Source organism: Oxyura jamaicensis, chromosome 3 (genome assembly GCF_011077185.1).
Source record: "Oxyura jamaicensis isolate SHBP4307 breed ruddy duck chromosome 3, BPBGC_Ojam_1.0, whole genome shotgun sequence".
Taxonomy (NCBI): Eukaryota; Metazoa; Chordata; class Aves; order Anseriformes; family Anatidae; genus Oxyura; species Oxyura jamaicensis.
Window position 1 is genome coordinate 87,566,876 of NC_048895.1, and position 23,470 is coordinate 87,590,345.

General features: G+C 44.2%; 1 long non-coding RNA gene across 4 annotated transcripts in view; it reads left to right on the forward strand.

Annotated features, from left to right (window-relative positions):
• The first annotated feature begins 55 nt into the window (after window positions 1–55).
• The window catches only part of LOC118164420, a 45,331-nt gene continuing 21,916 nt past the window's right edge, over window positions 56–23,470 (forward strand). For 3 of the 4 annotated variants that reach the window (XR_004749487.1, XR_004749488.1, XR_004749491.1), the window contains exons 1-3: window positions 56–173; window positions 3,100–3,367; window positions 7,138–7,242. This is a non-coding gene — a long non-coding RNA (uncharacterized LOC118164420). Of the gene's footprint in view, window positions 174–3,099; window positions 3,368–7,137; window positions 7,243–16,043; window positions 16,267–23,470 lie in introns of all 4 variants that reach the window. The other variant, XR_004749489.1, reaches the window with a different exon arrangement.

Below are 23,470 nucleotides of genomic sequence, written 5' to 3' on the forward strand. Positions count from 1 at the left end.
GGGGGGGCGCGGACAAAGCCCGGCCCGGCCCGGCCCGACCCGACCCGCCTCCCCCCCCGGCCCGGCCCCGCCTCCGCGGCCGGCAGCCGGCCCCCCGCGAGCCGGCGGGGAGCGGGGCGGCTGCACGGAGCCGCAAGTTTTGCCCGGAGTGGGAAAAGTTGGGCTCGGACGCGGTAAGGGGCGGCCGCGGGCACGGCGCCGGGCAGCGGCGGCGCGGCGAGGGGCTGCAGGTGCGGGCGCGGCGGGGGGCGAGCGGGGCGAGGGGTGCCGTGGGGCGACGCTGGGGGGTTTGCCTCCTGCTCCTTTTTTTTTCCCCCTTTTCTTGTCCCCGTCTCTCCCCCCCCGTTCGCGGGCCCCCCTTTTCCCTTTTTAACCCCCTTTCCCCCTTTATTCTTTCCCTCTTTTTCCCCTTTCCTTTTTTCTCCCCCTTTTTCCCTTTTTTTTCTCCTCTTTTTTCCCCTTGTCTACCCCCTTTCCCCTCTTCTTTTTTCTCTTCTTTTTCCCTTTTTCTTTCTCTTCCTTTCCCTTTTTCTTTTTCCCCCCTTTTCACCTTTTCTTCCCCCGCTTTTTCCCCTTCCCCCCCTTTTCTTTTTTCTCCCCCCTTTTCCCCTCTTTTCCTCTTTAACCCCTTTTCATTTTTCCCCTTATTTCCCTTTTCCCCTCCCTTTTCTCCCCCCCTTTTCCCCTATTCTTCCCCCTCACTTTTTTCCCTTCCCCTTTTTTTCCTTCTTTTCCTCTACCCCCCTTTTTTTCCCCCATTCACCCTCCTATTCTTTTTTTTTTTTTTCTTTTCATTTTTTTCCCCTAAAACTTGCATTTTCCCCCCAAAGGGCGCCCGGCGGCAGGCTGCCCGGGGGCTCCCTCCGCCTCCCCCCGTGGCAGGAGCTCCGTGCCGCGCCGTGCCGGGCTTCCCCTGCCCCGTGCCGCGGCCGAGCTCCCCCCGAGCCCCCCCCCTGCTGGCCCGAGCATCGCTGCGACACCCCCCCGGCCGAGATTTACATCCGGGCAGCTCCAGCGCCTCTCCGAAAGCCTCTTCTGGTGCTCACGTAGCGAGCGGCCAGACCTCCAGCCTCCGCACGCTCCTCTCGCCCCGCTTAGGGGAGAGGGGAGAGGAGCACCCCGGCTAAGGCAGCAGCTGAGAGGCGGCCCGGCGGCTGCAGGAACCCGAATAACCCTCGTTTCCGATAAAAAGATTAATTAGCTGTCATCCCTGCCTCTGCCCGTGCGAGCACCGGGCGTGCGGAGCCGCACACGGGTTTTGGCGGGCGCCGCGGCGCGCTGCCCGACCTTAAGAAGAATATCTCTTTAAAATGTGTTGACATTTAATTGACCTTTGAAAGTTCATTCTGTTAATCATCCTCAAAGCAGCTAACGCTATGGTTGACTGATCTGGTGTTCTTACGCTCAGCCGTGCTCGGCATATAAATTCTGCGGCATAATCGCTACTTATTGAGCAAGAGTTCCTTTTCTTCTCCCGAAAATGAAAAAAAAAAAAAAAAAGTTTTCCTTCGCCTCTGGCTGGATAGTACTTGCAGAGTTTTGAATCAAAATGCTTTCCTGTCATTAGTTGTTGTGAAGGGTGGGGCCTGTAGTTAGACAAGAAATTCCATGACTGAAACGCTGTTTTTCTCCTTCCTGAGGCCTCAAATAGGGCAAGGTAACCTTGAAGGTTACTTCTGTGCCTACTGCGAGTGAAAACACAATGGCTCGCTCTTCTTTTCCCTGTGTTCCTCCTCTCAGCTCCAGCCGCTTTGGTGTGGAAGCTGGAGTTCGGAAAGGTCGATAGCAGAAGGTAACAGCCCCCCTGGCCAAAATTATACACCCCCCCCCCCCCAAAAAAAAAAATAAAATAAAAATAAAAAGGAAAAACAACCAAAACCAACAAAACCAAACTGCCTCGTCTGTCAAGGTCAAAGGTAGTGAATGGGTCATCACGCGTAGCACCTGCTTCGTGCCTATGTCCCTAACTTCGTGCTAACCGAGACTTGGACACAGCGAAAACTGGAGGGTGATGTATGGGATTGCTATTGAAAGACCCAAGTCAAGGTTAATTTGTTACGTGTGCTTTCTGAAGGATGGATTTCCCACTGACCTTAATATGACAAGTGGTGTTTCCCATGCTTTGAGACCCTTTGTGTTGAATTTCTTGTTCTTATTGGAAAGTGAGGAAAAGACGAAAACCCAGTTAAATGTGACGCAATACCTGCAGTTCCTAACAGGGCACTAACTCTTTGCTGGTTCCATTGAAAACAAATTGCTAGCTCTTGCTCTTCATTATTAACTTTACCAGCAGGTTTGGGCCCCACAGCACTCCTCCCGCGGTTCCCAAGGCCGTCTCCCTGGTGCTCCTTCCGCGGCTGGAGCCCCAGTCCCAGCCCTGGTGCTGGATGCGTGTGGCAGGGAGCTGCCAGGCCCGGGGGCCCGGTTCTTGCTGTCAGGTGCAGTAAGACAGATGCAGGCGATACACATGATGAGTTTTGCTGAATCCATAGAAAGCCCAGTGAAAACGAACAGCCCGGCCTACCGCGTGCAGCTGACAGGAGAAGGCGGCGAAGGACCTGAGGTAGCTTCAGGCCTTGAGCACGCGAGTCCTTGGCAGCTGGGACAGGGCATGGGGCTGCCACGAGGGTGATGGGTTTGGCTGGGGCACTGAAATGCCAGGCGCTGGTTCGTGGCCTAAGGCAGGCTCTGGGGAGGATTCTCGCCTGGGTGCTCCTCGTCCCGCTGTTGGTGTTGTGCGGAAAGTTTTCTGGTGCAGGCAGTCCGTTCCCAAACTCCTGGTTGTATTGCTGGGGTAAAGGCCAGCGCTGGAAGCCGTGCTTTGTAGCAGCACGTTTCTGTGTTTCAGCAGGAGGCTGGGGCACAGGCTGGGCGATTCTGGCAAATGTTGCGAAGGCTTTGGCGCTGCTGCACGCACCCGCTGGCAGCAGGTTGTGTGCTCCGAGGGCAGTGGGCACCTACAGGGTTACACGGCAGCCAAGCAGGCACGTTTGAAGTTTTACTCCTATCTAAAACTCTATCAGGCACCTAAACCCTTGAGGGTTAAGAGGGAGAGTCTCCTGAAGGTGAGGTTGATGTTCTTTTTATCTGCATTCCTAGATTACTCCGAGGAGGATAACGTGAAGTCATTCACTGAAGATTATGGCATTGCATGAAAGGAATGTAACATCGGGCCATAAATTAACAGAAACGGGAAAAACTCATTCTCAGCTCCTGCTCGTTCATCCAGCACCTTGCACGTGACCCCTTTGTGCCAAGGACTTGGAGTGCACGAATGTATCTTTGGCAACAGCAGAACCTGCCACGCCACGCACGTGGCGCGGAGATAATGGGCAAAGACAAGTTCCCCGTCCTCTTGTAATTGCAGGTCTGTAGAAAATAAGTTTTTACATCTTTCTCTTAACACTGCTTTTCGCCTCTAACACTTCATGTCGAGTAAAACAATTCGGTTGTGTGGCTTTGATCAACGTTAGTCCAAGAGATGCCTTTCCCCTGTTGCATTTGAAATGTAAAAGAAGCACGAGTTCAAGTGCAAGCGTAGACGGGTTTGGTTGCATTTTAACATACTTGCTGGTCAAGGTGAGCCCAAGCCATCCTAATGTGACATGCTTTGCATAATCCGGAGGGGATTAGTTATTAATACATGTGGAGAGGAGAAAAAAAAAGTCTGTTCTTGCCTCAGTGTTTTTCTTCAATGACACACATGCGAAATTAAAGCTTTTGTGGAAAGTTGATTATAAACTTTCTCGGAGTCTAAGCGACAGACCTGTTCTTGGAGCTGCCAAGATAAGTTCTAATAGCTCTGATCTTTAGCTGACGACAAAGCTATATTTATTCATTGGGGATTTTCTGCGCTAATAAACATCAGAAAAGTTTCTGGTTAAGAAACCTTTTTGTAGGTGTGCTCCTGACCACTTTTCATTGTCTTTTCTATAACTTGTAGGCAATTATTCCTGCTGATAAAAAATGAGACCCAGCTTAACTGCTGGTTTCCATCTGTGGAAGGCTGTGTAGGGCTAGCATTGAGAGTAGCTGTTTGTGATTTGGACTGGAAGTTTTGGAGAGGGACCGAGGGAAGGGTTCAAGTTCCCAGTGCCTCTCTGTTTCTTCTCTGTGTCCTCTTCCTTCCCACCCCATTCCTTCCACCCTGAGCTACTATAAGCCGGGGGTCACCTTGCTTTTTCCTCCTTTTCTAGTGTGTGTGGCAGTGCTGATTTCTGTGCAGTGTTTTCCTGAGCAGGTTGCTCCATGCACGGGCCCTTAACTAGGACGTTTGTGCTGGTAAGCCCTGCCAGCAGCCTTAAGTGGTCAGCCTAGTGCCCTCTCATTGCTTTGTGTAACTGAATTGCTTATCGCTTTAACTTGGTGGGCATTTTCTTCAACGTGTGTTAGTCTGTTTTGTCTCCTGCTTCTGGAAAGCTGGGAGGAAAGAACTTCTCACAACGAGGAGAGTACAGGCTTAAGAGGAATCTGGAAGTGTAACGTTAACAAAATTTCAGGTTTGTGACCCTGCCGGTGTGATGCCAGCATATTGTCCAATAGGTTGGAGAATTTAATTACCAGCTGTGGGAACAAGTGTTTCACTGCCTTGAAGGTGATGTTCAGCCTCATTCCGTTCCCTCGTGCCATAAGCCTGCTTGTACATACCCAGGGGAAGGGGAAGCTGTTGGAAACAAATGAAGTAGGTTTTGAGTAGGTCTGTTGCACCTGATCTGCAAAGGTTTAATGCCTTTGCTGCACATAAACTCTAGTTTTGTTCCTTAAATGTTATTTTTGTTTTACTTGCATAGTGCTATAAATAAGCATTTTCTAAATTACTGTAGCACGTGGTGGCGTTGACAAGGTTATTTGCTGCACATTTCTAGTGTATGTGTTGCTTAATTTACGATCCAGAAGTTCTCTTGCATCTAGTACAGATTTTTGGTAATGTTCAGGTACCTTCAGGAGAGGAGAGCAATCCGAGCACTGCACAACTTCATAGGTTAAAAAAATAAGTGTAAGCTGAAGCCTTGCAGGCTCTTCTGCAGTGTGGGGCTTGTGCAGTTCACTATGTAGCACATGCAGTAAAAATAGCCTGGCGGTCAGAGGATGTATTCATTTTGATGTGCTAGAGATGAAGGGCAAACGTTATGATTGTGCTAATTATGCTGGGAGTCGTTATGTCCTAGCAGTGTTTGGGCTCTGTACGAGAGCAGCAGCGATGAGAGGAGAACAGCAGCCTTCCCTGTTTTTGCAAGGGAAGGCTCCCTCCTCTTCCGTCCTGCTAATACTTGTGCTACGTTCTGGCCAGGGGCAAGCAGAACTAATTCCTGACCCAGAACCCAGAAATAAATAGGTAAACTTGCTGTATGTGAGCCGTGGGTCACTGGACCAACACAGGAATCAGAGCTGGAGTCCCTGCTTGCCTTCAGGTGTACTGCAGTTTACCAAGATGCATTCCCCAGAGGTGCAACTTCAGACAAAACTACATGTCCTGAATGACGGGCATAAGAAATGGGAGTTAGGAGACAGTTTCCAAAATACATGATGAAAGTGTCCCAGAAGTTTTAGGGGGACGCTGGGGCAGAATTTTGTGTCTGAAGATTCTGATCGGCTCAAATGTATTTTCTCCCCAAAAGAAGGGTTCTCTGACGTGGACACTCCTACAGGGTGTCCCCTGCAGGACTTGTTACTTCTGCCAGAGTGCCTTGCCTTCTGCAGGACCTCCCCTGCATGGCCATCTGGCTTTTCCTTTAAATAGGGACGGTGAGGCTGAATAAGCTGCGTTATAGCTACCCTGCTAAATCTCAGTGAAAGGCCTTTGCTAAACTTGGGAAATGTTGCAGGCTGTTGGGTAGCGCTTCTCCCAGATGCTCACGTGGAGTTATTGCCGCTGGGGGCTGTTTCCTTGTCTAATACATGCTCTTGATTCTTGTGGTGGCCCAGCACGCTGCTTTTTGTATATGTACCTAGCATTCCTCCGAAATAGAAACCCACCAGCTTAGTGCTCCTCACTGGGAACTGATACGGAGACACAACCTTAGCATAACTTCAGCTGGCCACCTACTCTGAGGTGGCCCCGTAACCAGCACTCCCTTTGTCGACACGTGGATTAATGCTCTGAGCAACCTGGGAGTCGTTCGCTTCTGCCCGGTGGTGTAAGGGGGAAGGTGAGCCTGTTCCACCTTCCCTTCTACCCGTTGGCACCTCAGTACTTAAGGTCTGTGGGTTTCACAGCGATGCCCTGATGACACTGAAGTGTAGAGCAGTCAATAACTGTGTACTGATCCTGGAGCAACACATAAATGTTGCTGATATCCCCGCTTAATCTTCGCTCCTTGCTGGAACTGGTTGATTGACGAAGCATGTTCATGAATGCTCATTTAATGTGCCCACGTACAGAACCGGTTCGAGTGCCTTCAGAAGGCCTGAGGAGTGCAAATCGATGAATGCAGTATTTTGATGATACGCACTTGAGTTAACAAGCCCTACTTACTGCGTTTCTTTACTTTCGTTTGTAACTGAGATTTCAGAGCTGTCAGGTGTGTATCCTTTTCTTTCTACAGACTCATTTGTTTTAGTACCGCTTATTGTATTCTATGCTCTTCTTTTCTGACTCTTTCTCTTTGTTATTCTCCTGATAATCTGGTTCTGTCTTGTGCTCATCCATCTGTCTGCAAGGGGATTCTCTATGTCCCTTTCCCTCCAGAAACGACCACGTGAATTAATTCCTTCCCCGTGTTAACAACTTAACTAGGAGGAGTCTGGGGATTTTGCTTCTCTGAAGCGATGCTCAGCCTCAGATTTATTGTGTGGTTGGCGTTGGCTTTATTATATGTGTATTTCCCGAAATAATAAATAGAGAAGTTGTTATGCCTCTCCCTGGTGAGAAATTTAACTTCTTCGATACAGTTCCTGAATACTTACGCTACCTAGGCAGTTAACCTTTATCTCTTCTAATTGAGAGACAGCTGCACTCGAGAGTAATGTGTCACTTTAAACACAATCTAGGTTTTAAATGACTACACCAGAAAAGGACATGGTTTTAATAATGGTTGTTAAAAGCTATCTGACTTCTTGCAGACAGTTTCAATAATGAGAACTCTGTGATCTGAACTTCTGGAATTACAGTAACTTCTGTTAATGTGCGTGATGCAGATTCCTGGAAATTTGAGGAGCGGTCTTCAGCAGCCGAAGAATGCCGTTCCCCCCGGATCTGTGGGTATCAGGGGAACAGAAGCAGGATCAGTTGGTGTCCAAGAAGTAAGTTCTTGTTCTTTCTCCAGACGTGCTTCTACTGAGGTGTGCATTTTTCCAAGACATGTAGTGCCCAGTCGTATTCGTGCACCTAGTTGAGCTGGATTAAATGCTGAAAATGATGAGACACTGAGGAAGTGCATCCAAGACGATGCAGTATATTTGTTCATACGTCTACCAAACTCTAGTTTTGACATCTCTTTTCCAAACGTTTGGATGTTCTGTGTCTCATTTGGTGCATAATTTTGACTGCTTGTCTGCAACTGCTGCTGTCTCATTGCTGGGCACGGGGGGAGCCTGCTTCTTTTGGCATTTCACAGGGAGCTCAAAAGCAGTTGGAAGAAGTAGATTCATCAGCAACAGTTGGAGATACTCATGCTGTATCATAACAGCTGTGAACTTGAGTTCATATAACTAATATGTGCTTAATCTTCCTGTGCTGTCAGCGACAGGAAGAGGAGGGATGATTTTTTTCCCTCATATTTAATGATGATCTTAACTGAGGTTTTGACAGGCAAATTTGAACGTGTATATTACAAAACAAGTTAAGAAAACAATTGCTTGTAAGTCAAGATTTTTTCAAGTTTTATGCAGCTTTGAATTTGCATTTTTGTCTGTTGTTATTTCAGTGTTATTCAAATATGATTAAAAACTAATTTACCCACCTGAGTTTGAAAATCACTTCATCTGTATGGAAGGTGATAGAAAATAAAAGCTCTGGTTTTGAATTCTAGCAGTGCTTGGAAAGTCTTGTTTTGGTTGCCACTTTTTTCTGTTGTATGTGTTTGTTTTTTTCCATTGTCTCTTTCGCCATTAATTTGCTTCACCTTGCTTGGATATTTCAGGGGAGTTGAGAGAAAAACAGGTGGATTTTTTTTTTTTAATTCTTAAACTCCACCGGTTTGCACCTTTCTTCTTCTATGACTTGAAGTGTAAATCCATGAAGACATTGAAAAGTGTGCCAGCCTATTGGAAAGTTGCTTTCTGTTATTCAACTTGTGTTTGTTGACAACTTTATCGGGATTAGTATATATCAAAGCCTGTTAAATGATATTTGAGTGTTGCACACTTCTGCAAGAATACATGCCTGTTCTTAACGTGCAAGAAATGTACAAATTAAAAAACAGTGCACTAAAGATAGCTGATGGCACTCTCTTGGCTAACAGTCCATACTGGGTGATAAAATGCCTCACATCACAGTTTTAGAGTGACCTTGCCTTGACTTTCAGACAGATATAATCTGTTTGATGTCTTTTAAAAGCCGAGAGGAAGCCATACATGGAGTGACACTGCACGTTGTTGCTGACATCGTGTCCTTCATCTAATTAATTCAAAGTAGTAGGATTTTGTAGTCTCTCTACTCCCCCCTCTCCCCCATGCGCTTCTAAGTTGTAGATATTAGGCCAATACATTTACAAATGAGAGGCTAATCTCTGTTTTGTGACCAGGTGTGATTAAACTCAAATCTTTCCATTCTGTGATCAGTGACTTGCATCCGGGGACTTTTTTGGGTTTGTTTTTACAATCCATGCAGATTGTCTTGCAGGGTGATTTCATATTTTTCTCAGCCGACTTGTGATGACTTGACGGAACTTGCCAGCATAGGAACTCTTTTGTTTTTTATTTTTTTTCCCCTTTCAGAAGTACCATTACAGGAAACATGCTTTCTTACCCCCACGCCCTTTGGTAGACCTCCCACCGGGCTGTTAGGCCCTCCTCATGTTGGCAGCTCTGTGAAGCTGGGCACCTCGCTGAGAATTTCATAGCTTTCCTTGGTAGCTCTGCAAAGTAGAGGGAGAGTCAATCTCGTGGCTCTGGAGTGGTATATGGATGCCAAGTGCTAAGAATTCCTGGAATGTAGAGTTGTGCAGCACTGATAAAGTTTGCTTTGTTTCCTTAGTGACTTGACCCATTGAGAAAACGTGGTTCCCTAGGAAGCTTTAATAGCTCAAAGTTGGTCCTGAATAAAGGGAAAGGCCCCGACGTAATTCTGCTTGTTTTCACCTGCTGCCTAAAAGATTAATTTTCTTAACCTTAGCACAAAAAATACAACCCTGAGTTTTGAAAGTGATTTATAGAGATCCTTCACACTTATCACTCTGAGTAAATACGCCACAGGCTTCTGCGTTGCAAACAACTGCGGTCTGTTCATAACCTGCTTGGTTCACGGCGCAGCAATTTCATTGGGGGGCGAGAAGGTTTCAAGGAAAAACACCTTCTAATTAGAGCGATATAATCGCTCCGCTTGCACGCTGTGGTTTCGTATGACTTCAGAAAAATAGTTGAGTGATTAATCTTTAATTTTACCCATCATTAACTTAATAAGGAAACTGGAGACAGAATGAAAAACAAACAGCAGAACTGTACAACCGGGGCATGGCTGTGCCAAATCCTTTCGGCTCTTTCATTCGGTAAGCGATGCCGTTCTGGGAGCACGTGAGGTGTGGCAGCGACTGGTTACCTCAGATGATTTGTAGAATTTCTCCAACATGTTTGAACTTTATTGGAGCCTTTGCAGGGCTTGCTACACAACTTCCTCCCTCTTCCCCACAATCCCCTCTGGGTTGTTTTTTTTCATTTTCTTTTTTCCACGATTTTATTTGGAAGCAAATGCTGCATAAACTAACTTCTAATATCACACAATTCCCTTGCATCCACTTCTCTGCGGGGCAGAAAGCCATCCCAAGCAGTGCAGTGAAATATTCTTAGGATGAGTTTGGGGCTATTTTGGTGTCGGCTGGTACCTTCAGACCTTTAGCTGCTAAGTTAACTTGCTTGGCTGCGTGGTGATGCAGCTCTTGTAGCAAGCGTGACAGGATTGCTCTTGTGCCTTGGAGAACTAAACAAATACAATGATGGAAGCAAGTTGCTTTTTTGTCATATGTCCGTATTGTAATCCTTCCCAGATGTAAAATAGGCAACGTAGTTCTCTGAATGTAGCACTCCAACAGTAAATATGCCTTGAAAACCTTTCTCTGGAAGTCGGACTTGTCTGTATTTTGTTAGTAAATACTTAGGAAAACAGCCCCGTGTGCGCCTGCGTGTAGCAACACAGCAACAGAAGTCGTAGCAATCTTAACTAACCTGCTCGGAGGCCTCTGCATGTTCATAATATAAAGTAAACAGCTGAGGAATGTGTATTGCTGTTGACAGTGAGCGACTGTAAACATCCTCGACTGGAAGCTGTGAAGCAGCAGATGGGGCTTTCAGTCGGATGTTTGCAGCTGCCAACTGCCACAGACGTCAAGAAATGTTTGACACCTAAAGCATAGTTGTCTGTTTAAAACTTCTATTCTATTTGGTTTATCGCAGACATATGAATTTAGGCCAAACTTTTCTACGTACGGCTTAATCTTTCTGGTGGTGTCGGCGTCTGAATCTCAAAGAAGCCATCCAGTTTTTTGTAGGAGCTGTGAAAAGCTAAAAACTGAATAGAAAGTAAAACGGGAATAAATCAGGCTGTATTTTTAATGACAAGCTTAATTGTAAGTTCTCAGAAGCAAGCTGCCATGCAGCTTGCTTGGCTGTACATGTTGCTTGGCTTGTTTTCTAGGCTCCGCTGAAGTTACGAGATTACCAGATCAGTGCGTACACGCAGCATCTCCGCAATAGTTCATTTAGCATTTGAAATCCTAAGCCTTGTAGGAAGCAATCACTTACAGGGCTTTTGGAAACTAGAAATCACGCCAATTATAGCAACCATGGAAAAAATGATAAAAAATATTCTTTTTTTTTTCCTGGAAGAGGCCAACCCTGCAAAGCGAGGGGGAGGTCAGGGAGATTTTGTTTGATTGGGCTCTCGTCTGACATGTGCTGCAGTGCCTTGGTTGTTTGCAGTCCCAGCAGTTCTCCCCCTTCTCCCTTTTCCGTTCATTCTCCTCGCCTCTCCCCCCTCACAAAAGAGGAGGAAGCGCTGAAGGCTGATTCATACGTTTTTAGAAGTCAGCCCAGACGATTTGAAGGCTCCGCTCCTGCCAATTATTTTCACATGTGGGTGGACCCTGGAACTTAAATTTGACCCCAGGACTTTAGCTGGAGAGGAGGATTTGTGGGGCTGGGATGGTACTAGGCCACCCCTGGCCTAACAGTGACCGCCGCGGTACCAGAAAGAGAGCACCGAGGTTAAAGAGCACTGAGGTTGTAGCACGTAACTGATCCAGGCTGATACTGAAAGCACTTGTGTGTTCGCTCCTGAGAGAAGATAGGCATCTTGCTGGTATGTATGTTAAATACCTACACCTTTGGTAAAGAGAGTTTTGCTGCTAACTTGTTTTTTCTTGTCCTCAGTATCCTTCTTTTTCAAATATGTACGCCTGTGCATACAAAAATACAAGGGGGCATTAACACGTCCCTTGAATTTCACAAGGTACAGATAACCGAGGACTCTGAAGTTTCTGATTTTTATTTTTTTAAAGGAGCTATTGTCCTCTCAGGACCCCCATAAAACACTTTGATGTGTCTACCTAAAGCTCTGTCTGCAGGGTCGAGAACGTTCTGTGTTGAGGAAACTTCATTAATCCATGCTTTGCAAACAGCTTTTGGTAGGCTTGCCATGGATTTGGGTGATGCTGCATTTCAGCAGCGCTTGATGCTCCTGCAAGGGATAGCGCTGGGCATCATCTTGCGTGCTTTGCCATCCGTGGTAGTATTGAAAATCTCCTGGCAAGGGATCACCATCTAAAGGCCAGTTAGCAAAGTGGAAACCAGATAAGGTGGGCAGGGGACAAGTGGGAAGAGTGGAAACCCAGGGGTGTAAAGGGAGGGACGTAAGGCATGATGATAGGGAATAGCTGTCTGTGCCCAGGTGGCTGTGAGTTGTTAGCTTCCTGAAAATGGAGGAAGACAGAGGAGATGTTGTCTTAGGCAGTTATTTTTCTAGCTATAAATATCCTGGAAGAACACAGTTTGGTAGGATGGTACGTGAAAGTGAGGTTAGGACAGACGGATATGAAATTTTTTGTTCTTTTTTATTCCTTTAAGTACAGCAGAGGAAACAGGTTAAATAGGCAGAGGTTTCCAGAAGCCTTTTTGTACAAATCTAAGAAACTCTGAAAAACTTGTAGTGAACTGAGAGGAAGAGGAGTCGATATGAACACAACGTTTGACTTGTAAGTATTGCTGCATACTGAGATCAGGGGCCGAGGCAGGGGTCAGAAATGGGGATTACATTCTCTGTAGAAGTAGTGAGAACCTTCTGTGAGTATTGTCACAAAAGTGACTGGGTACTGTGCCTGAGGAGGAAACGGGACCCAAGGGCAGACTTACTAAGGTTTTACTGAAATCTCAGTGTCAATGACAAGGGAGAAATGGGAATTCCTGACAACAGTCAGGTTCTATTTGTGAGTGATAGGGATGGGTGTTACTGTTGACAAAACAGGACGGTAAATGAGGAATAGTCCGACAAATACTAAGTTTTTAGGTGTGTCCTTTTGCAGCCTTTCTAGCCCTAAAACTAGCTTTTTTGACAACCCGTGGAATTTCCTAAGTGACCTTGTAATGAAACTTATGGCAGTTGGATGCACTTGCGAAACACTATCTAGGCAGAGGATTCTTAACATAGTCCCTTCGTCTGGAAAGCTTCCCTATATATTTGAAGAAGAGGATTGAGCAAGAGGAGAGAACTTGCATAGGCAGGGTATTTAATATCAAAAGCATTAAGAACCTCCTGTGAAGATTTGCATATTGATAATATTTGTGCTTTGGCAGGAAATTCTTTCAATACCCATTCTATTACCCTTCTTCCTGAATTACATGCTGTCTCAAAGCTCAGCGCGTTTCCTCTTTGGAAATGCAACAGTATGTTGGGACTGATTTCTTCAGCTTCTCATCTCGCCTCCTGCACGTGAGGAGTTTTCTTCCAGAAAAACAGCTTCAGACAAGTAGCCCACTCTTCTGCCAGCCACTTCTTAAAGCCTGCTAGGATTCAGCTTGAGAAGAACGCTAGCGTGGTGGTCGGTCCTTAATTTTCTGTCTGCAGAGGAGGCAGTTTTGTGTTGCCCTCGGTGCTGTTCATGATGTCGCATCCTGTGCTGGTTGAGATCACTATTTTTTCACTCGGAAGCCAGGCACTTGCTTTCAGGCCCTGGTTTCCAGACCTGGGTAGGTGCAGTCAAGCCTTTCCACCCCATTATTGAATTAATGGATGTATTCTTAAAAAAGCTATTTCCTTACCCAAACCTGTTTAAAAGCCAGGGGCAGCTCTTGCCCAGGCAGTTCTGGCTTTGAGTCTTCAGAAGTCCTATCTGCCGGTGAGGAAGGAGGGAAAATGGGAAAGCTGAAAAATGCTACTTACCCATACATCCTGTGTATGGAAATCATCTTGAAAATGACAGGGCAGCTGCTGGAAAAGGCACAATCCATCTGCCTACATATGCACTTGTTATGAAGGGAATACAGTTGATGATGTGAATGGGAGGCTTTCAGTGCTGAGCTGCTGTTCCTACTCGAGCCACATTTGAAACCTTAAATTGTTCAGATATGTGCCTGGACTGTTTGCCTGAAAAATGGCAGTGTTTAATAGCCCCACTTCATTCGGAGTTTTATTTGTTACTGATAGGTGAAATAGGCATTATACCTTTGTGCTCAACATGCCTTTTTTGTTTGAAGGTACAGTAAGACAAGATGATCTAATTGTGTCGCTCTGAAAGAAATCTGCATTGGAAAGGAGGAGCCTCTTAAGATGAATAGGGCATATAACTTTTTTCCCCTTAAGCAGTAATTTACAGACCAAGATGCATGAAATCCATGAAATCATTCTTTTTTTTTTTTTGTACTGATATGTAATAACAGAACAGTCTGCACAGTTTTTTTTTTTTTTTTTTTTCCAAAACCTTCCTACAGTTATTATGAAACAAATAAATGAACAAAGGATGGGAGAAGGAAGCCACGTGCCGTGCAGTGGTGTAGCATTTTTCCAGATGATGGCTCGAGGCATCTTTTTAGCCGTGGATGTAAATGTAACTTACTTTATTTCACAATACTTCTCTCGATTTAATATGGATAACCACCCTTTTGCTCCATTTCAACCTTCCCGTCCCTGGCACTTGTTTTTTTCTTGTGAGTAGACAGGAGACGTTTTCAGTAACTGTCTTGTGTTACTCCTGAAGAATTTCATATCCGCACACTCCCTGCCCTCTCCCCCCGGCTTTGTGTGCCCTTTGATTTAATACATACCTCCTCTGATAATGCAGAGCAAAGCAAATGAGCTCCAGAGCTTCTGCCTGGCAAGGCAAGAATATCAGTTTGGAGGGAAGAATATTGCTCAGAGTTTTTTGTCGTCTCTTCTGGGCATCCAGGTGTACTTCACTCAATAGCTGGTCTGTCGCTGCCTGCCTGTGCTCTTCATTGCACTCCTGTTTTTATTCTTGCCTTCTGTAAGGACCAAGAACTTGCTCCCAGGTCTCCAGAATGCTGTGCTGAGATCTTTTGTTCCTTTGCTTTGACCACTTCACTCACCTCTTTGCCCTCCTCAGCGGACTCACCTTTATTCATTAGGTGCAACTTAAGCTGCTTTCTTTTGTCTTCAAGGCTGCCACAGCCTATGTGTGTATTAACTCTCACATGCAATTGTCCTGTACTGCTGTTCTCCATTACTGACTTGAAAGTTTTCTACCCATTTTCAAACTTTTCTGCTCAATTTCACAAATAAAAGGTTAATCAGTCAACACCTTTCTAACTCCTTCACTGTAGTAAAAGCCTTGCGAATAGTTTGTGCGCTCTTCTACAAGCTACAGGCTTAGATATCTTCTTAAAATAATTTTTATCTTTTTTTTTCCTTGCCCTAATCACTCTCAAAGTACACAGAAGGTAGGATTGGTATTTTCTTACTGCATCATTGATTTTGCTGAGTCAATAGCTGTGCTTCTGACGTGTGCTACCATTTCTGGGGAAGCTGTCTGCTTTATCCTGTGCAGAATGATGAATACAATTCTTTATCCTCAGTAAACATTTTTGTCATTCAGCATGGGAACATGCTTATCATTTACGTTCCTTTATGTATTTTTATACATGTATATACGCTCAAAACTAATTGTATTAAGGAATTCTGTAATGCAAGGCTGGCATACTCTGACTACTTTTATTTAATTATATTTATTTATATTTATGTATGTTATGTATGTCTATGTACATGTGTGCAGGCGTGCACACGCACCAGCAGTGCCAGAGATAACGTGATATGACTTGAGAAAGAGGGGAAGAGGCAAAGGGGGCCGTGCAGATGGCTCGGTTCTCTTTCCATCAGTTGCTTAGATGGAAAGCAGAGCTCTGTGCTAAGCAGAGTAATCAGCCCTGTGTTCTAGAGTTTCTTAATGCAATTAGTTTCAAGCACTCTAGCTGTTCCTCTGTATGACGTTATCCCATGGAATATATGCTCATCTGAAGCTCTTGCTTGAAAATTATTCATTAAAAAAAAAAAAAAGCAGAATATCTAATCTGTTTACATTAAGAACAAATGCTACTGTTCTTTTAGAGCAAGGATCCTATTAGCATGCCATCAATTTAATGCATAGAGGCTGGAATGAACTGTGAAATCCCTCAGTGTGGAGTCTTGCAAGCTATGTAGTCTTAAAGCCTTGCTGCCTATCTGGTGCAATTCCGCGATTCATAGCGGTGATTAATGCTATAGCTATAAGTGCTCATCATCAACATCCTGAAATGTTTGCAAAACATATGGAGTAGTTTTTAAAAGCTTAAACTAAACAGCAGTGAAATAGCTGAAAGCCTACATAAGACACATTTGTAACAGTGCTTACTATCCCCTTGAAATTACATGTTCTGCGAGGGGTTTTAGTCTTTTTTACAAATAGTGATATCCCTCGAGACACTGCAGCTGGTAATTACAACTTCTGGGTAAAGCAAGGGAAGGAAGATGGATCACGAAGGTACAGCCAGCCCTGTTTGGGGAAGGATAATGCAGGTAGCATAAATGCTAGCTCCTGCATGAGCTCACAAATCCAGCTCTGGTCCTGGATTTACAGCACAAGAGCCTCGTGCTCCCCCAGCTTGGAGCAGCAGGGAGAAAAATACGAGGTAACTCCACTTGCTCTGCAAGGTTGGCACAAAGTGCTGCCTGGTAAACCACATTAAACCTTTTCTAGCTCTTCTTGGAGCTGATTCACGCATACAGCAGCAGCACCCCAAATATTTCACAGGAACAGGCCAGACTCACTTGAAATGGCTGTGTGTGTTCTGCAGGCCTCGTTATGTTCGGCACGGTGCAGTGACGCTGCAGAGAGGTGACATTTTTGAGCAAAGGTGGCCCTCAAAATGGTACAGCAGCCATCTGGCAGGTCACATGAGTACAGGTATCTCTGGGTTGGCAAAAGACTTCAAAAATGGTAGCTTTCTTATTTTCTGAGCAATTAAGCTCCTATGCAAACAGGAATTAACATTCGGAATATAAACATGGTGTTAACTTAACGTGAAAAACGCTGGAAATGCAGTTTCTCTGTCCCACGGTGCGTTTGTGTTGTTATCCTAACCTTTGAATACGCTGTGAGAAGCTGATTGTTTATGAAAGCTGGTAGGAAATAGTTGTGAAAAGGGTTCGTGCCGCTGAACTTCCTACAGCTGTGCTGTAGTTGAACACGGCTGAGCTGGACCACTTGCGGCTTGCCTTAACCAAGAAGGAGATGCCCTTTTACGTGGCAATTTATATGATTAATTCCAGATATATATATATTTAGGAAGGGGTTGAATTGTCCCCAGTTGCCATGCTTACTCTTCTCCTTTATCTTTAAAATCGGTGTAGCTCAGCTGTGGGTATCTTGGCTTAGAAGTCCGTATGTGGTTAGATGAATACAATCTTTTCCTCTTGAAGGAGGATATTCAAAAGGTAAAAAACTTTTGAACCACACGAGGTAAAAGATGAAATGTGAGCAGGAAAAAGCGGAGCGCTTTGGAATAGCTTATGAAAATCTTACTAGCTGCTGAAGAATCCACAATCAAGGGAGATATCAAAGATAAAATGGCTCAGAAGAGAGGCAGGAACTGCTATTAAAAATACTCTTTCCCTTCCTCCTGCCACCAGAAATCCCTAAATAGATAACTGTCAGATGTTATTCCATGAATATAAATTAGCAGATAATGAAGCAATGTATAAAATTAGTAAAGTGGGAAAAAACAGGCATGGGTGGAGGCAGGACAGCTGGACATCTAGAGAAAGTAAGGTTTTCTTAGAAACAAAAGGAGCTTTAATGCTGGTGCTCCGTGACCAGGTAGAATCATAAAGACACAAATACTCAACAGATTTGTCAGGTATGTGCTTAAAATGCTAGATTTTAGTCAGATTGATGTTGGTGTCATTCTTTCCACTTCAGGAAGCTAGGAGGATGTGTAACAGCTATTAAAATACGACATAAATTAGAAGATGCAAGTAACGCGTAACAAGGAGATAAAGAAGAGAGTAACATGAGAAACTCTGTGGAGTGCTAATGTAAAATTAAGAGTACTCCAGATTACAGATTGAAACTAGTTTGTGCCAGTACTGGGCAAGTAGCGTGTGACTGTTTTATAGGCTGTCAGCTTGATGTGTATTTTGGGAAGAAGTACTGAAGTAGGACTTGGACCAAGTCATGTAAGTGTAGTAAATCAGTGTGAAATGCTGGGAAATGGAACTCATCTCCTGTGTTGTCCTTTTATTTCTTTATAAGTCATGCAGATAAGTAGTCTCATGTAAATACTAGCCTTTATGATGGATTTCAGGATTGTGATTTGTCAACCCAAAAATCCCGAGGGAAGAAACTGAAATAGTAAAAAGTACAGAAACCCAGCATCAGTGGGATTAAACATTGCTCAACAGATACAAAGCTATACCTGCCAATGGAGAATCCTCATTGTCTAGTATGTTTCCCTGAGGTGCAGGGAGCTAAACACTGTTTTTTTTTGTTGTTGTTTGTTTGTTTGTTTGTTTTTAAATATATATTTATTATTTTTTATCATCCATCTCATATGTTATTTTTTTGGTGGTTTTGGTGCAGGTTTCTTTTTTTGGGGGGGGGGGAAGAGGGGTGGTTGTTTAATAGTTCTTTTACCTAAAGAAGACCAGAAGCATTCTTGTTAGATTGCAGGTGAACTGACTATTGAAAGGTATGGTGAAGATGGGAACGTATCATATAGCAGTCTGTGTACGTCTCTTAGGAAGCAAGCTGGTAGCACTCATCTTGAATGCGACCAAAATACACGTACATCTAGAACTCAGAAATTTAGGTTACACTTACACTTTATTTTTCTGTTTGTTTGTGAATAATGCCATGTAGGTGCCTCCTGGATAATTGGTTCAAGAGTTGTTGTAGGCCTTTTTTAAAGGCACGAGAGAGAATTAAATGAAATGCTCTGCTTCAAGGGTGACTGCATTATAACAGCGAGGATTTAGAAGGGAAAAATGACACTGTAAGCTTGGGTGTTATTTTGTACTTTTTTCCAACAGTACGTGCATTGAGGATAGCTGGGCCATGGCTGTGCCCTAGCGCGTAGCTTCTGTATTGGAAAAGGGAAAGCAAGATTGCTGGTCGATTGCAAGGTGGTGTGTCAAGTTAGGAGAACAGAGGGAGGCGTGAAAAAGGAATGTCTTGCTCAGCAAAGAAGGTAAAAATGAAGGGAGGCAAGTTGAAAATAAGGAGTAGACAAACGTGGGCGAAACAGTGCCCCAAAATTGAAAACGGGCGCTGCGAATAACGCTTTTGAAATGCTTTGACTTTTTGCTCGGGGTTTTGAGTTGAGCCAGTTGAGCATTACTCTGTCAGGCAAAATATGTCATCGCTGTACCTCTGAAGCATCTGATCAAAAGCATTCTTGCATGCCTGAGTGACAGGGTGGAAATAGAGCATTGACCAGCGCTGTGGGGAGCGAGGGTGGGGACAGTGTTCTCAAGAGATTGGCCTTTAACTAAAGGTGTCCTGAAGGAGTGTAACTTCATTTTTTTTGAAAGGATGAATATTTAATGTTGTCCGAAAATCAGGCCCTTAGGATATGTGTCCGTGCAGCCAGCAAAAGATGCTGCCCTGTGAAATGTAGTTGTGCTCTTTGATTCCTAAAGAGGATCTTCAAGGTCATTGTATGGCTTCTGTTGGATAGTATTTTTTAAAGGAGTAAAACTTGGCTACATAAAAATAGCACATCAGAAGTGTTGTTTGAGAGTTCATAGAGTTGTCTGGTCTCAAAGCTGAAGTAGCTGAGCTATAGATTACTTCTAGTGCGTCAACATGCAGCACAACTATGAGCTGAGGTTAACAGATCACATTCCGAAGTCAGACTGTCTCTGATTCATCTTTTAAGCGTTGTTCCAGATCTTCAAAGGAAGCCAGATTCTCTACAGCAACAAATGTTTCTACTTCTCTGAGCTTACTGAACAAGTAAATAAGTCCAGCGAAATCCAAATGCAATTTGGCAAGCCAGAATACTGCTGGAAATGCTTGCCAAAATTGCCTTGGCAAAAGCTCTTCTCTGTTTTCAGTAGATTTGGAATGAAATCAGACAAGATCTCAGCTCTCTCTCCATGGAAACCTAGTGACGGTCTTAAATATTCCTACTACTGGGTGCATTGTGTGTGATGAGTAGAGCTGTAGGAGCGCGCAGTGCAGGGTGGTTTCCCTGTGCACCACCCCTTGTCTTCGAGCTGTGAGAACTGGGTTATAGCTACATCAGTGGAATCATTCACACGCTTGTTAAATAAATGGGAAAGAACAACCATGTGTGCTTGTAAACGTTACTGTTATGGGACAGTGCTTCCTCCGGCGTTTAAAAGTCGGTAGTTGTTCTGTTTAAATCTGATCTGAGTTCGGTAGCAGAATGCAGTCAGGAGGGATTCTGGGTTAACAGCTGGCAGATTAATGATCTTCTATTAGAAACATATCCCAGGAGATGGAAGAACCAAAGAATAATGTGAAGAAGTATGTATTAATAGCATCCAATGTATTTTTTTATTCAAATTTCCTGCAGTGCTAATAGCACAGATAGAGATGAAATGCTACTGTTTCAGCACTTTGCAAACAGCACAAGGCATATGGTTTTGGGGCATTGTTTAAGCTTCCTAGGTATTTGTGGTGGTAAGAAATTTCAGGGGAATGGAAAACAGCATTTTTACACTTTGTTCCAACAGTAAGCAGGTGAAGAAAGTGTAATAGGTGATGGCAATCAATAGTAGAACTGGGGATGGGGAATGAGTAAATTGCAGTCTAAAGAGAGCAGGAAAACTGCCCTGGACTTTGAAATCTCTTGTAGGTCCTGTTTCTATTTCTATTTATTTTTTACTTTTACCATGAAGTAGGATGGTGCAAGATGCTGGTGTGGCCAGTAAGGATGGGTAAGATGGATGCTCTTCAAATGTATTCATTCAAATGTACGTGTAAGGTTCAGATCCCAAAAATTAGACAGCATCTCCCTCTGGAGGTCTTCAAAGGCATCTGTCTGTGCAGGGAACTTGGTACTTAATTTAGGAAGACAGCACCGTCAAGTACCTAAACCTTGGAATTATTCTGCATAATCTAGTGATGACTTCACCACCCTGCATGTTCAATGAAAGGGGAATATATGGCAGGATCAAGCTGGCCATGGACTGAATAGGAAAACTAACCCAGGCCATACTGGTAGGTTTTATGCACAACACTAAAGAAAAGTTGATTAAGAAAATTGATAGGAGCGGGCTGTATAGACGACTTTGGCCAAAAGGTTATAGTCTGATCATTTGGCAAGGTGGATACTGGATCTAGGCAAGAGAGTACATGTGGCTGCTTCTTCAGATGACGGGACCCTAAAGAAATGACTGCAAAGAGCAAAATTGATTGAAATATTTTAGCTAATACAACAACAACAAACACTAGTGAGTATACTATTCTATAAGTGATAGTTTGTTGTCAGTTGACAAAAGAATGAGATGTGTTCCACTCATGAGTGGTGCAGAAATCAGGTTTTCTACTCCTACGCCAAGTTGCTGTACTTTCTTCACAGCTGGTGAAGATTTAGTAAATGTAGTCAGTAAGGCCTCAACAGCACTTCAGCTGACCATCCCTCAGGGGCTTAGGACACCTAGTGCCACCTAGGATCTCCGGACTGTTGGTAGGAACTGCACTGTGCAGACAGACACAACCTGGGACCTGCAGGGTTTGCGACAGAAGCTACTGGAAGAGAGGTGGGACGTCCCAGGGTGTTGGAAGCGGTAGCAGATGCCTGTGTCTAGGTATGTGATAAGTGCCCAAAGTGTCTGCTGTAGGATAAGCTCAGTCTTTCTGCAGGCTTCACTGACTGTAGTAGAAGTGTATATGGCTTTATATGGTTTAGGTGTCTTGAGTTGAATCCTACCTTAATTGTCTTTTTCTCATTCTTCTTTAAGTAGCCAGGCATATCTGTCTGGATAAAAAACTGAAGAAGGTCTCAGGAGAAATGGGAATTGCAAAACAGCCTATTTTTTATAGGTCAATGCAATGTTACATAGTTGTCAAGTGCTGACGGTATTTAATCTGGCATTAAATTCCCTGAATAAGTCTTTTTTTCCTCGAATGTGTCTCAGGATTTAGTACCTCTCTCGTCCCTGCTGTCTGCTGATTGATCTACATGGCTGTGTTTCCCTAGATGTATGCAGAACATGGGGGAGCCCTGTAAAATTGCAAACAGTGTGCGTGTCCTCTACCACCTGACAGCCCAAAGACTTAAAGGGTTTCGGTTTCAAGATGGATCAAGTGGAGCATATTGGAAACCTGTAAGCAAGAAGTCTGATCTCTCTTCTTTTTTTCCCCTTAAGTCTGCACCATAGCAACTATCTGCATGGAAGGATTTTATGTCTTGTATGAGGAAATCTGTAAAGAAGCCTTGTTGTTCTTTTGTTCATTTCTACTACAAAGATGTATTTACATGAACATAGCTGATGCAGTCTTGGAAAGTTGGATGTTGCGTTCATGGGAGGAACCAATTGCAGATACCAGCTTAGTTTAAAGACTTATTTTTTCCTGTTGTGCTTCCTTCCCTGTTGATGTGTACAGAGTTGAGAATCTTATTGTAAAGGATCTGTGAACTCATACTGAAAATAATGTGCAGGTTTTCTGGTCCAAGCGTTTCTTCTCCTCACCAGGAAGTTGTGCAGGTTTTCTACATCTTACCTAAATGGAACGAAAGTGGTAGCTTTAAGGAAATAAGAATGTAAATGTTTCAGTACAGAGTTTGAATAATTAAAATTTGGAACTGAACTTGGTTTAGCCTGGGGCATTTTGCAGTTGTTGCTTCTGAGGACGGCCTTACTTCAGAACAACCTGTATCCTCTGTCAACACGGCCCGTTTAAAACTGGTTCAGCCCCCAGTTCAGCAAGCAGAAGAAGTGTGTTGGGAGGGGAAGAAGGGGCTCTTGTTTCTCATTAGGATAGATGCAAAAAAGCTGGAAGCAAAAAATAAAGGCATGGAAAACATCTTCCTTGCAGCAGTGTCAGCTGGACCCAGATCTAAGCATGTGTACTACTTCTGTGTGTGGTTATACGTGTTTTTTCCATTGCCAGCTGCCTGTGTGCTATTCGTGAAGGTGCTTGCACCGTGGGTCTGAAGCTCACGTATTCCTGTCTGGGTACTCACCTTCAGGTGCATGTGGTTCGCCTTGGTTCAGAAGTGCTTGGTCTTCTCTCAGCTTCAGCATCTAAGTCTACTCATTCATCGTAGTTAAAATAGATTTTAAATGTTTATAGGAGAAGTACCTGGTGCTTTTAAGTCCCTCAGACTTCTGGCACTTGCTGTCTGGTGTTTTGGGAGATGGGTGACTGTATTTTGCCATATCATTGTCAATGCTTCTCTGACAGAAGGAAGCTTTCTAAACAGGCGGCAGACTGTACTTGCTAGGTGTGTTGAGTTACAGAAGTGTTATACACAAAGATCCTTTCTCCTCCAAGAAAGCTGTAGAAGCAGCAAATCCTCCTAACTCCATCTGTAGACTGTCTGCTGTTTCTGATGCTGGTCAAGTGTCTTTGTTCCTAGAGACTTGGTAGCTCATAATAAAACTTGTATAGCTCAACTTCTAATGTACAGAAACGGTATTTTTGCTTAAAAAGTAAGGAATTCCTAACTTTCTGAAGATGTTTCGTGGCTGCAGCAGATCTGTTCTGTCATGTGAAGTATGTGAGTGGAAACAGCATGTGCTAAACATTGCATCATGAACTAAAGCAGGGTTGTGACATACACCATACATTGAGAAATAGTTTGCATTGGATTCCAGTTCCTTACTGTAAAGGACATCTGAAGGTATAAATCATGTAGATTT